This window comes from Brachycentrus maculatus, unplaced genomic scaffold (genome assembly GCF_059751285.1).
Source record: "Brachycentrus maculatus isolate JH-2025_06_01 unplaced genomic scaffold, ASM5975128v1 h1tg000435l, whole genome shotgun sequence".
NCBI classification, from domain to species: domain Eukaryota; kingdom Metazoa; phylum Arthropoda; class Insecta; order Trichoptera; family Brachycentridae; genus Brachycentrus; species Brachycentrus maculatus.
In genome coordinates, this window is record NW_028281183.1 from 2,241 (window position 1) to 11,611 (window position 9,371).

The 9,371-nt window shown below is 39.5% G+C and overlaps 2 pseudogenes; both read left to right on the top strand.

The window, feature by feature from the left end:
- Positions 1–1,929: 1,929 nt before the first annotated feature.
- On the top strand, positions 1,930–2,870 carry LOC148302604 (uncharacterized; annotated as a pseudogene).
- Positions 2,871–8,697: 5,827 nt separating this feature from the next.
- On the top strand, positions 8,698–9,162 carry LOC148302605 (small ribosomal subunit protein uS19 pseudogene; annotated as a pseudogene).
- The last annotated feature ends 209 nt before the right edge of the window (positions 9,163–9,371 follow it).

The following is a 9,371-nucleotide window of genomic DNA, read 5'->3' on the forward strand; positions in this document are numbered from 1 at the left end:
CAATCTCAGAAGCTACTGATCATTCCTGTTTCCAATCTATATCCTTACATACTTATATACTTACATACTTGCATACTTATATGTTTACATACTTACATATTTATATGCTTACATACTTACATCCCTAAAGGCCCATTAGTATAGATATAATGTATCCAATAAGAGTCAGACATCGAATTCCAAAATGGCGACAACAGGTATGAGATCAAAATGCGCAATCTTGAAAGTTGAGGGGGATCTCTGATTTGGAGATTGAAGTCAATTTTAACAGACAAGCAACATGAGGCACGGATCTAATGCAATTCTTTCATAGATGTCAGAGGTGTCAATCGGTTATAATAATTAAGGAGGCTGTCAGAATAATGAAACGACGCTTCCAACGTTAATCTCCAAAAACTCAATCATGAGGCTCCCTCATTAATCTTGAGCATTAATTGTCCATCAGATCTTCTCATTAATTCGTCTAACGAACATTAAATTCAATGTATCCTACCTCGTTACTTATCTATTCGTTCCATGCTCCATCAACAATTATCAGCCTAAATGGCTAACTAGCTCTTCCAAGATGGTTCTTGATATCTTGATCATTCAAGGAGGGTTATATTCAGTCTGTGTACATTCAAATCTACCCCTTGCGAAATGCTGATAGTGGAACTAACTCTCTAATCAAACTTTGCAATTGAATATCAGTTGCCTGATCCTTGTGATCTTTGTGATACTACTACTGCTCAGGGTTGCAGAACAATCCTCATATTATATCATGATGTTCACTCATTCAAGACCTCTCTGATCTCAGAAGCAGGAAATTATCCATATTGTCTTGACAGTAATCATCTCATTAACTCTAAATATCGTTAATTATCATCAAAAGCAAAGGGTGCTGAAAGCCCCGTAGCCATCTAAAATAATATAGCCTACTCCTTCAAAATACCAGGGTCATTGGTCATTAACAGCTCGCTTTAATTTTAATATTAAATTGTTAGAATTGTCCAGGCGATTTGCATGGCCACGGGTCGACCTTAAATAAACTCTGGTGGTGTTCTTTGCAGTTTCTCATGATGAAAATTTAAAATATTCCAGAATTTATTGATTTAAATATACATCTGCCTATAAATAGGTCAAAAGGAAATGCATAGCCTTGATAAATACACTCCATCTGCTTTCGATACTTTGATAACAGACATTTCAGCAGAAACCCTGAAGACTGATATTTCTGATGAGCTTAAACGGAAGTACCTTGCTCCACTTGAAGAAAAAGACAAATAAATTGAAGAGATCAGATCGGGGATAATTTATGGCGCATCATATCGTACATTTTTCTCCATACCAACGAGATATAGGAATCATAAGCCGATTTGGATTCATTATCTTGTTGATACAGGAGCCCCAAAAACATACTTAATAAATTAAGCATTAAGGGCTTTGGTAGGTCCTAACATTGAAATCTTCGGCAACATGCTTATTTTCATTAATGGCTATGAACTCTAGTAAGCATGTCATCTCATCGTTTTGACTGTGTGAACATACTTGGAATGGATTTTATAATGCAAAGAAAAGAACTAAAATATTGTCTCCCTGGGATGGGCCAGCAATCAGTGGCCATCAATTTCTGATTTGCATAAACAAAAACCTAATTATTAGTACCAAAATATGCCGGCTATACATATTCAGAAGAGATATTCTATAACATACTACATATCGACATTCCAAGTATCTCAAAATCATAAAGCATCACTATTTATTCGCCAAGTGATCTAATTTAATGGGGTAGTCAAATTCTCAAATTCAATTCAGCCGCCTTATTCACAGACTTATATCCAGGGAGGAGTCATTGCATTGTTTATCGTATTGCTGAGACTCAAGAGTTATATCAGAATCCTTTAATAATATTAATAAATGGATGCAAATTTAATCGAATATTATAAACCATTATTTGTGGACTAACTATGAAATTCAGTTTACATTGCCCGGACCAAGGCACAACCAAGACGATCGTCATCGACAACACGAACTCGTGGAGGCATTTCTTAGAGAAGAGAATCGGACAGGAAGTTGAGGCCGATACCCTCGGCGAGGAGTTCAAGGGCTACGTCTTCAAGATCACAGGCGGCTTCGACGGCGACGGCTTCGCCATGAAGCAGGGCATCTTCTCCAACACCAGAGTCAGGCTACTACTCTCCCCCGGCGCCACCGGCTACCGAGCCACCCGCAAGGGAGAGCGCAAGCGCAAGTCCGTCCGAGGCTGCATCGTCGGCCCCGATATCAAAATGCTCTCCTGCATCATCACCAAGAAGGGCGAAAAGGAAATCCCGGGGCTCACCGACGACGTCAAGTCGCGCAGGCTCGGCCCCAAGAGAGCTTCCAAGATCCGCAAGCTCTACAACATCGCCAAGGGAGACGGCATCAACACCACCGCCCTCATTAAAAAGAATGTCATCAGAAGGACCTTCAAAAGCAAAAAGTCCCCCGACGCCGCCCTCCGACAGAAGGCTCCCAAAATCCAAAGGCTCGTCACCGATGAACGGCTCCGCAGAAAGAGAATCCAAAAGGACTCCAAAATCAAAAGATGGAAAAAGTCCCTCGCTGCTACCGAAGAATATAAAAAGGTGTACGACAAATGGGTCGCCAAAAAGAAAGCTGCTGCCCACACTGCCAAGGTCGCCAGAAAAGCTTCCCAAGCCGCTGAAAAGCCAGCAACAACCGCCGCTGTGAAAAAGGTTGAGAAGAAAGTCGAGAAGAAAGTCGAAAAGACTGACAGCAAAGTCGAGAAAAAAGTAGAAAAGAAAGTGGAAAAGAAAGTCGAAAAGCCGGCCGCTTCCAAAGCTGATAAACAGCCAACCGTCGTAAAGCCCACAAAGAACAGCAAATGATCGATAATTATACAAATGTTATTATTATTATTGATAACTCGGTTTCCTACACACCAGTATCACAATTATGATTTGAATAATTTGAAATCAGGCTATAATAGAGTTTGAATAGAGTTATAATAGAGTTTAAATCAAATTGGCCTCAACACTGATAATAATTAAAGACAAATGACATCCTCAACAAAAATAGACACACTTAATGGGCAGTTGCGTAACCCATTCTCAAATGCTCCACTCATGAACTCCTACAGGCAATAAACTTTGGCCCTGCAAAACAATGCACAACTGCTAAAACGTAAGTTTCCCCAATAAGCAATCCACAAAATTGAGGAGCTTTTAGAAGAGCTCGATAATGATATTGAGATGGTGACATCAATTATAGAATAATAGCATCAGCCTACCACCACTTTAAGAGTTGAGAAGCCGAGTTGGCTGCCAAACCACAATAACAAGAGCATGACATAGTAAAATAGGCTCTTGAAGACAGCCATTGTGAAATTATATAACAAATTCATGACTGCCAAGAAAGAGGAGGAGAATCTCTAGAAAAACAATGCGAAACTGAAAAGGTAAAATGAGCAGCTCAAAATGGAGAATACTTATCTGAGGGAGAAATAGGCAGATCACAATGATTACTACTCAGAAAGAGATGACCAGGTTTGTTGAAGTAAGTCAAAGTGGAGTATATATGATTTATATGCTGCTATATTGTCTTCGATTTATGGCATACTTAAGTGAGGGTAAATTGTATGGGATTAGCAGATAGGTTAGAAATGCAGATACGGGCTGAAAAGATGAGAAGGTATTGATATCAAAATGCGGAATCGTAGGGATTCTTCCTTTTAGGTTCATTCTAAGTGGAAGAAGACGAGACAAGCTTGAGGATGCTGTTGATTCCAAAGTATTACATATGGTTGATCTTTTTCTTTTTTGCTTCACCATGCGACAGATCATCGCTTATAAATTTCTGGGAGCTTCGGTCAATTTCGTCATGAGGCATCTTGAAATTAGTGCAAAATTTGTTCTCCTGATCGAGTTTGCCTGTTTCTTTCTGGTCGAGGCTCGTCAGGAAAGCGGCGTAGATATGCTTCTTTATCGGGTAATCTAGTGTCCTCGTTTTGGAAGAATTCATTGAGCTGAAAGGTTTTTGATTGGGGTCGTTTTATTGGCTGCTTACCTTCGGTAGGACATTCTTCACTTAAGGGGCAAAAACATTAAATATTGTAATTGGTTTAGGAGGCTACTAATTTTAACTGCTGCAGGATTTGAATTCGATCTGTTCGTACTTATGCATAGACTCCTGTTATTGGGCGACATCCTTCTATTCGCCTTATGAGGATTGTTCAGACTCCTCTTAGTTTTATTCTTTGACCTCTGAGATCTAGCTGATATCGTCTCTTCCATTGTCCAGAAGGTCATTTTCATCCTCGGCACTCAGAAACTTCCCATAACTCCCCACTTTCTTATTGTCCTGCAGTTTATCATGGAGTCGCTTGAGGAATTTTGTATCCACCTCAGACAGTAATTTTGTGGGTGCTTTTCTCTTATTCAAAGATGTGAGGGTAATTTCTTGCTGATTAGAGCTTATTTTGTTATTCTATTTCCTGTTCCTGAGTTTCGAAGTAGTGAGTTTAGAAGTAGTAAGTTTCTAAGTAGTGAGGACTGAAGTATTTCGGGGGCTCAGATTGGAGGGCTGTCTGGAAAGATTGGCTATGTATTTGTCGATGTAGGCTTCGTATTCTTAGATCGCTGCTCTGGAAGTGGCAGGATTCATGCGATCATACTCTGAACTCAAAAGGATTCGGGATTGCTCATACTCGTGAACAACTTCCTGATTTTTCTCAAGGAATTTCGGGAAGATGAGGCCGAAGGGGAATATAAAGAAGAGAACAGACAATCCTCCCCCGATGATGTTGGGGACATAGAATATAGTCTACTGCTAGCTTTATTGGAACTCGGCGAGGAAGTGGGACCACATCAAGGCTCCCAACATGTAGAACACGGGCCCGAGAGCTATGAACTGCCCCATAAACTATGAGATCATATCTGTCCCAGGCACTGGCCTCTTGATCCGATAGAACAGACAGAACTTAAGCACCCAATAAGCGAACACCATCCCAATGGCTGCAATGAACACAATCACGGGCTGCAGAGAGATAAAGAATGCTGTAAACAAGTACAAGTTGATGAAGTATATGTATTCGTAGCCAATTTCGAATCGAGGAAGTTCCTGACTATTGTTCAATTCGATCTGGTTTAGGAGTAACCTATTGCTGTCGGACCTGTAGTAGAAAGACTTCGCGCAATATAGCAGGTAGTTTGGGTCGATGGTAATGCGCATTATTGGTACCAGGAAAGCATTCGTCACTGCCAAGTAGATAATGTCAGTGGAGAGACCATTGGTCCCATATATGTTGGTGCTCTCGATTAGATAGTTTGCGATAATTGGGACCAGGATTGAGTTTATTAATTGGGCCATCACACTCTTCACAGCTAACGAAGTCTGATGGCCAGTCTCGGTGTAATTGCCTTCGAAGTTTGTCAAGAAGTCGATGATGAAGCTGATGCTGGCGTTGATCACTGCGATTGTCACTGAAATCATAATGCTCAGCGAAAAGTTGTTTGAGGTTTTCATCTGCTAACCCCTGAGGAAATACACGCATCCGAATGAGAGACAGAGGAGAAGAAAGGTGGCCAAGTAAGTGCCCATCCTTCGAATAGTTTTCTCGCATTATTTCTTCTACAAATTCTTCCATAGAATGTCTTCCGGCTCGGGAGCCTTGTATATTTTTAAAGGCTCATATTCTTTCTACTATTGCTTAATCGCTGTCTTTTTATCCACTTCGCTAATTTGGGACACCATCTGTGAATCATTTTCATTTTTGCTGCCGTTCTACTCTTCTCTTTCAAGCTTAAATTTCTTGGTACTTCCACAGCATCTGAGATAATTGCGGATACTCTCAAGCATACCCGTTCGATTATATTCGATGAATATGTTCTTCGAGTTGCTGTACTTGAATGTGATGACCGCAAAGGTTGTTTTTGGTCCTTCCTGATCTTGTTGAGCTTGAACTTGCTCTTGATTGTTTTGATTGATCTGTTCGAGTTTGGGCATATTGTTAAATATAGACTATCGATTTTAGAAAGTATCTCTCTGTAGAAGGTTATTGGCATTAGTTAGGGATTTTAGAGTCTCTGCGCGCATTATCTATCTGCCCTTTCTCTTCATCTTCCCCTTAATTTTGCGAATTTTCAGATACTTTTTGTATCGGTTATGCTTGTTGGCGAGGAAACAGCCGTATGCAGAATAATTGGTGATCCATTTGCTGACCTACTAAAGTTAACTTTCATAAAGGGAAACTATCTCTTTGAGGGCGCCTTCTTCGGTTTTGTCGATTGGTATGGAGCTATGTATATTGATTTTATAAATGGCGAAAAGTTAGGCGATGGAGGCCTGATGGTGCTCTCCATTATCTTTCTCGTTGCCTCTGATGTCGGCCCAGAGGGCGAGCTACTGAGCATACTTGGTTAACTGTTCCTGAAGCTCTTCTTTGCTCATTTTCCTTGGGTAGTTCTCGATGATGATGCTGAAATCCGCTGCACTTATGGTCTCACTGTCGATCGTTTGCGCCTTTTTGGACTCATAATACTTAATGACATACAACAAGAAACTCCACGCGACCACTAAGCCCACTCCTATCCACATTTATATCATATATAGCGCCCGAGCCTCTGTGTTGTCCAGCTGCAATTTTTTTGAGCTCACCGATATTGACTTAAAAACAATGGACAAGTCATCAGTGTCGAAGTTAGAGATATCAAAACTGCGCTCGTATAGTTTAGAAACGTAGATGTTCGTGATGAGGCCGTAAACGCATATTGCCATGCACATCAGTAACAAGTATATCATATTCTTTATAGATTAGAAGAATAAAAAGGTGGAAATGCCGACTGTGGGGAAGTCATTCAGAGATGTGCACATAGGGATGGTGTTATTTTGCATCAGGAAGCCACAGCATTTACAATACTTTTTGCCTGCTGTCAGTTTCACGCTTTGGGCAAGGGGATTCTAAAATTATTCATCTTTCTATTTCTGATTGTCCTAATTGTTTTTATCACGATCCACAGGCCCGGGTTTCTTGAGATCATACTCCCCGAGTCGGTTGGCATTGTAGTGGACTTAGGCTCCCTTAAGCTCAGGGTAATCCAAAATTGAATACAATATATATGCTAATTAGATGTTCTCCTACAAACTTATTTCAGTTTTATTCTTTTTGTGGAGATTTTTGGCCAGCCCGAGCTCCTCGATGACATCAGAGGTCAGTGCCTTCGGTATTTTAGATGAGAGTATTGTGAACTATTTCTCGATGTTAGCATTCGAGGTTACTTTTTTGTTTCCCTTTTTGTCCTTGATGTTTCTTTAGTTCTGATTCTTCTCAGAGTTGTTCTGTTTCATGTTGGTTATTGCCGAGTTATGAATAAAGTCTTATATTTCTGAGCCCTGATATAATCCGCTCGATATTCTATTATTGTTCTATGAATAAACAGTATTTACAATCCATTGTTTATTTAGAATTCATACGAATTAATATTGCTATGCTTTCATTCTATTTCGTCGCTGCAAATGTTGCTTATATCATTATTAGTATTTTCCCGTATTAGATGGAGCAATAGAGAACCCATTTTTTATGAATTTTGTGTATATAGATATTTGTGTATATAGATATATGTGTATATGTGTATATTGATGTATATGTGTGTATTTATGTATATATATATGCCTATACATGTATGTATATGTATATATTTATCAACAATTCTACATTACTTATTATAAACTTCCAAACATCTACAACCATGGTCACATTCCTCTGCCAATACTGCGATACAACCCTAAAGAAAAAGCAATGCTAAAACCACATTCGATCATGTCACCCAGGCTCATTGATCTGCATCGATTGCAGTGCAGTCTTCGCGAATGGATCATTCAAGGACCATATTAAGTGTATTTCAGAGCAGGAGAAGCATTGGGGGTAGTTCGCCAAAACTAAACAAATCAAGAAAGATCCCAAGGATATCTCTGTCAACAGTTCGAAGATCATGGCCAACATCAAAAGCTAAGTGTCCAATCTCAAGCAAATAAACCAAGCCTAAAATAGTAAGATCTCATAGTCAAAGGCAATCGAATGGAAGGGATGGAAGAACGAGCTCAAATCCATACTCCAAAGCAATGCAGGCCAAATGGAAAGAAGCGGGTTGTTGGAGGCCAGTAAGCAAAAGTATGTCAAGGTCACAAAGGAAGAAGTGCCTGAAGACGATTTCATTCTCGATAAAATCGATAAACTAAAGAAGACCAAGCAAGTTACCTATGTTATCTATGAGGGCGGAGACAAATGATATCTCTGTTGGTTTATGATTGGATTCAGTCTGTTCAGCAATGTGTCAAGCAGACTATAAATTATGCATCCTTATTTAAACTGATTAACTATGAACTATCTATGAACTATCGATTAACTATCTATTAACTATCTATTAACTATCTATTAACTATCTATTAACTATCTATTAACTATCTATTAACTATCTATTAACTATCTATTAACTATCTATTAACTATGAATTGGTTAGCAACTGACCTTTATAGATTGGGCCAACCTATCAATGAATATAACTTACAGTTGCCTGGCGAACAGTTGATGGATATTAACACAATTATTCCTGTATAAGAATAGAGTGCATTATTAATATTTATTATTAGGCGTATAAAGCGTGGGTATAGGATTAATTGAAATAGAAATAATAAATATTAGATTATTAATATCCATATATGGCCACAGTCCAGAAAAAAGAGAAGGGTCTCCAAAAATACAGTTTCAGGGGCTACACTCCAGATCAGCTTTACGAGCTCAACCAAGAGCAGCTCGTTGAATTGTTCAGAGCGCGCCAACGCCGCAGATTCGCCAAAAGTACATCCCATCATACCCAGAAATCAAACACAGATATAACAGACTCTACCTCAAGTGCAAGAAGGCCAAGAAGAACACTCTTCCCGGAGAAAAGCCAGCCCCTGTCAAGACTAGACTTCGGGACACCATCATCATGCCCGAGATGGTAGGAGGATTCGTGGGAGTTTATAATGGAAAATCATACAACAATGTGGAAATCAAATTCGACATGATTGGTCGATATTTGGGTGAGTTCTCGCTTTCCTACAAGCCAACAAGGCACGGTAAGGCTGGTGTTGGTGCAACCAAAGGCTCGGCACATTCCTCCCTCAAGTGATGTTCTATACTCATCATATATTTGTTTATTATGCTTTAAGGGCAGACACCGACTCACGTGCAGCTCTGGATTCAATTGCCTACTTTTTAATGATATTCAGTCTTCAGACAAATGCATTGATTCGGCATGATCAGCCTTTAATAAATAAGCAATCAGAAATAAGCTCTGTGATAATTTGAATATAAGCCCATAAATATCTGCAGATGCATAACAATAATT